This window comes from Saccopteryx bilineata, chromosome 4 (genome assembly GCF_036850765.1).
Source record: "Saccopteryx bilineata isolate mSacBil1 chromosome 4, mSacBil1_pri_phased_curated, whole genome shotgun sequence".
Lineage (NCBI taxonomy): Eukaryota > Metazoa > Chordata > Mammalia > Chiroptera > Emballonuridae > Saccopteryx > Saccopteryx bilineata.
The window spans coordinates 186,890,160-186,896,169 of record NC_089493.1 but is presented as its reverse complement, the minus strand read 5'-3'; positions in this window follow the sequence as shown (position 1 = coordinate 186,896,169).

Sequence of the window (6,010 nt, the reverse complement as noted above, 5' to 3'; positions counted from 1 at the left end):
GCCACTGAGCTCTTGTAACTAAAGTTACATGTACAAATTTAAAATTTTGCCCATTAGGAAGACTAGGAAATAATCTATAATGGAATTTCCTACTGGGTTTTCAGAATATATTTTATGAAACTTTGCATTTTAAGTGACTTTCTTTTTAAAACTCTCTGATTAACTTTTAATTTAAATCTGGGAAATTATCACTTGTTGTACTTTTGCCTAAAAAATCAGCCTATATTATTATAATGTTAACTTACATCCAAAATTTCTGTTCTGAAATGCATGTATTTAACTACTCCTTGGTTATTTTTTAAAAATCACTTCATGCAAATTTAATGAAATCTAATTATGGTCCCTTGCTAAACAGTGTACTTAAGACAAATAGTAATTGTACTGGTCTGTCTTCTTTTCTTTTTCTCTGAAAACTTGTATTCTTCAAGTGAATAATTACCTACAGAATAATTAAATGTTGCTGATATGGTCTACTCATCCCCCTTGTCCACAAAAACAGCAGACTTCGTCTTCTTGGAAATCTATCTCTGTCATGTTGGATAAGCTTACCGTCCATCAAACAACCGGCATCAGTCCCTACTCAATTACACTAGAATATAGCACTATATTAAAAGATAAATTAGGTTTAATTTTAATCACCGATGGTCTGTGAGTCCATACTCTATTATAGATGAAAAGGACCATTTTTTAATAGAACAGTGCTCTAATAAAAAGTCTTGTGAGTACATAGGCAGCATAGCTCGGTCTGCATTCTAATTCTGACACACTCCATTGCCAACCAGCTGTTTGGACAGAGTTTAGTGATTGGTGCCTTGGGCTATGCTGGAATCTTGTCAGAGATGTGATAAGGGGTTTCCTTCCCTGAACTGCTTGCCAGGAACCAAACAACAGCAGATAACAGAGGTGAGGATAAAAGGGCAGCGCATTCAGGTACAAGTTTTCAAATTAGAGACTTGTGGACTTCTTGCAGAATGGTCACCATTGAGTGTGGGAAAGTATTTTTGGATTTCAAAATGATCAAGGATTTCTCTGAATCCCAAAAAGTCAACATTGCTGAGTCTCCCTGTTTGGAGTCCAGAAAGACAAAATTCAGTTGTTTCTCACCCTTAACAGGATACCTACAATAAATACAGCATACTCCCACAACAAAAAACAAGTCTAGTGAACAACAAAACAATACCAGCCTATCTCAGGGGTCCTAACAGCAAGACAAAAATCACGTAGCATAATTACAATCCTTAGTGAAACAGAACCTCTGGAGTGTTGGAGAAACAAGATGAACGCCTAACAACAGCAAACAAAATCTTCCTCAATCTCCTCCTGACTTATCCCTCTTTCTTTAAATTGTTTTAAAAATGACAATATTTACATATAAATTATATACAATAAATTGCATATATTTCAAGTGTATAACTGTTAAGTATATACCAAGGAATCAATTACCATAAGCAAGTAAATAAACACGTCATCATCCCCAAAGTTCTTTCATTCCCCTTAGTAATGTCCTACCCTTCTCAAATGCAGCCCCGCCTACAATCCAAGCAGCCGATGCTCTGCTCTCTATAGATTACGGGATCGATAGAATCACTATCTTTTGAATTCACTAGGATTTTATATTAAGAAAATATGGCATATCCCTAGAACACAATACTACTTTCTAATAAAAGGAACAAATTGCTAATGGCTATTAAAACAAGAATAAAACTTCAAAATAATTTTGCTAAGGAAACTGAGCCTGTCACAAAGGAGCACGCATTGCGTATTACATTTATAGGACATGCTCAGAATAGAGAAATCCTTGGAAAAGGAAATCAGAGTAGTTAAGTAAGGAAAGGGTTGGCCAGTGGCTGTGATGGATACAAAGGAAATTTCGGGTGTGATATGACTCAAAAATACTCATATATAACCATTTTTTTTACATGCAAATACTTTGTGCATATACATCCTTCTGCATTAAAATAAAAGGCTAAAAACTAAAAATATACATACAGTATTGTCATGCAATTTAACAGAGATCCCAGTGACGATCAAGTCCTGCCTCTACTAGTCCAGCTGCCTTCTCATTCATACAGTGTAATTTCATCACACGGACTGCGGTCAGCTTAAGCTTCCTCCCAACCTAGTTTTACACTCTCCTCCTCTTCCTCCTCCTCCTCCAACGTCATCAGAGGGGATTCACCATCTGCAAATCCAGCCTAACTCATTGAAACTATGATGGAAGGTTTTGCTTATCACCCCTGTCAGACCTACCTTCTTGCCTCTCGGGGGCATTTTATGAATGCATTTCCATCCCCAACACCTCAACATTATCATCACTCCCAAGTCAATATGTTTGCGTTGCCAAACGGGGTATTAGGCATCCTGCTGTGTCTTTGATCATCAGAGTTCCTGCAAATAAACTATTCGCCAGCTTCCCCTATAGCAGTTCATGTCACTCACTTCCCTGAAAATACCACTTCATTGCAAATTAAAAGACTTAAAGCCATCCTTTTCCATTGATCCATTTCTGGGAATAGTCAATGAAGGTCAAAAAGATTTAGTGACAGAGATGTTCACGGACACTTTATAACACCACCAACAACAGAAACCACCGTAGGCTTAAAAAGAGATTAGTTAAGTAAATCATGGCACGCAGATACATCAAAAAGGCAGATATTAAAAGTTATGTTGTCCAAAACTATGTAATCACACAGAAGAAAAAAATTAGTATTTATCCTAAAGAAGAGAAAAGATTCTGAAACACCACAGTTGTTTAATTGATGAAGCTTTATATTCTGCAAAATTACAGCTATATAATTTGTAAGATAAAACATAGTAGTTAGTATCCAGGGTGGTTTCTTATGATATTCTTCATGAATGGATGACCTTATCATTGCCGAGACCAATGTATACAATATAAAGACAATTTAATGCAAAAGGAGCAAGGTACAGGCGACATGGGGTTGAGCTAGATGGCTTCCTAGCAGGCGAGAACTCGAAGTGCTTGGAACAGATAGGCCACATGCTTCAGCAAACCTTCCCAGACATTGGCTCTCTTGGCCACAGCTACCTATAATCACATGTCCTTATACAGAGGCAGGAAGTTAGATGTTGCATTCTCCTGTGAGTATTCAGAGTACAGATATTTTATGCTAGCAGATAAGTACAATCAACAGAATGTGTATATATAAAATTTAAACTGTCATGTAAAAAATAATTTAAAACCTGATAGGTAGATGCTGACCCAACAGACCTTACAAACTTTTCCTTGTCCCACAGAAGTATAAGGTCTGAAAAATTAAATACCTAGCTTTCAAAGTCTTCTTTACAGGGAGGCTTGACCACGTAGCATCGTTATACACAGTGAGTCTTAAGCAGAGGCTTAATTTAGTGGGTTTCCCGGAATTTCTAATTCTTTAATAATAAGTGACAGAGACGGCCAGCATGGTTCCTTCCTGCTTTCTTCTTGCTTTGAACACAAATATGACGCCTCGAGCTTTTTCAAGCCACCACGAGGGCCAAGGGGATTGTGGATATTAAACAGAGTTTTGCTCAAGTAATTTTAAGTATTACAGTTTCGGTAAGTGCCTCAAAGGAACAGAAGAGAGTCTCCAGCTGGTACTGAAACACTGGAACTAATAAATAATAAATACATTTACTTAATTAAAAAATATGTGACTATAGTCTCACGGTAAACATTCAAACTATCAAAAAGTGTATTAGTGCAAAATAAACAGCATGCACGCTTCCTATTCCCCAGTTGTAAATCTCTGTCTTTTTTGTAAGGCTTTATTTTTTTTTTTTTATGGTGGTTTTAGGTTTACAACAAAACTGAGAGGCAAGAACAGAAATGCCTTTGGCTCTCAAAGGGACTCACTGTCACTAGTTTGTTCTTTGTTCTTCAAGACCGCTCTTTAAATATTTCCGTATGTATATAGGTAGCATAAAATCCAGTTTTGTTTTGCTTTATATAATTTAACCAGACATAGTACTGTGTGTATGGTTCTGAAATATTTTTTCCTCACTTACTAAAGTGAGGTGGAAATCTTCCCAGATATGCCCATGTGGGTTTCACCTTACTCTTTCTATCTACTTTCTGTATTGTAACCCATGATATGAAGGCACCATTGTATATCTAAACATTTTTTATTGAAGGGAATGTAGATTATTCAATGCTTTGCTATTGTAAATGCTTCTATATTAAACAATCACACACATGAAATTTTTGTGCATATGTGTGAGTGACTTTTGGGGCTAGATACCTACTTCTATAATAGTAGAAGAATAGGTAAGTAAATGATTCATTTTCATAGTTACTGTCAAATTGACTTCAGGTTTTATATATTTATATTATTATTGGTAAATGAGATATTGTGTTTTCCCACAAACTTACTCAAATTTTTTATCATTATCATTTTTAATTATTCTTGCAAATAGGCAAAATAAATACATTTTAATTTGCAACTCCTAATTATTCAGTTACCTCATCAGACATTTATTTAAATGCATACCACCTTCTTTTGTGCAGAGCTTATTCATATATTTTATCATTTTTCTTTGTAAATATATTTTTCTTATTAATATTAGTATTTCTTTTGTTAGTCCTGTGTTAGTTTTTAGAAATTTTAGAGAGAGAAAAGAAATATTTTACTCAAATATGCCAACTAAAATTTTATCTTTGTTTAAATATTTTATTTCTACAGAGCACTAATTTTTATACAGTTAAACATACCAGGGTTTTTTTTTTTCTAAGATTCAGATGCTTTTTCAAGCTTAGGCAGGCTTGTTCTTTTTTAGAAAATAACAATTATTCATAAATTTCATATTTGGCCCTAAATGTAACTGTTCAGCCCATCTAGAAAGAATTTTTGTGTATATTATAATTTAAAGTTATAACCTGGTTTCCTAAGTAAAAGGTCAGATTATTATTTATTAAGTAGTTTGTGTTTCATGAACTACTTAATAAATATTTCCCTTATTCACTTGATCACATTTTCATGATATTTTATGTTATGAAATATTTCAGTCATCTATAAAAACACAATGAATAACATAGCTATGATCTGGGTAGTCACCATCCAGCTATCTCTAATATTAACTCTTTTTTGATTGAGATTAAAGGGGGGGGGGAAGCACAGATACTATTCCCTTTCATCTCTAATATTATTCCTCTCTATTTTTAGATATCATTATTTTCCTAAAGTTAATATGCATCATTCCATACATGTGATTATAATTTTTCTACACTAGTATGTAGCCATGAACAATAGATCATAGCATTTCCATGCTGTAAGCTTTATAATAAATAAGGCAGTATTCTAGCATGACTACACAATTTCTCTCCCTACCATTTAATTTTTAAAAATTTTCTCCAGATGATTATTATATTTTACAATCAAAAGTTTTTTGTATTTAATCATTTCATTTATGGTTTCTCTGTTGTCTGTTATTTCTCTTATTCTATATCTACTTTTTTGAATTTTTAATTACTCTTGCTTAACTATATTCTTTTGAAAAGTTTTAGACTATATCTACTGATGGTTAGAATTCACAGTTATTATTCCACTGAAACTTCTTAGTTTTTTTGGCCCTGGCTGATTGGCTCAGCTGTAGAGCGTCAACCCGGCATGTAGAAGTCCTGGGTTCAACTCCCGGCCAGGGCACACAGGATAAGCGCCCATCTGCTTCTCCACCCTTCCCCCTCTCCTTTCTCTCTGTCTCTCTCTTCCTCTCCCACAGCCAAGGCTCCACTGGAGCAAGGTTGGCCTGGGCACTGAGGATGGCTCCATGGCCTCTGCCTCAGGCGCTAGAATGACTCTGGTTGCAGCGGAGCAACACCCCAGATGGGCAGAGCATCGCCCCCTAGTGGGCATGCCAGGTGATTCCTGGTCAGGCGCATGTGGGAGTCTGTCTCTCCACCTCCCTGCTTCTTACTTCAGAAAAATACAAAAACAAAAACAAAAACAAAAAAAAAAAAAAAAAAGATCCTTTCAAAAATGCTAGAATTTAAAAAAATTTTTTTAAAAATTAA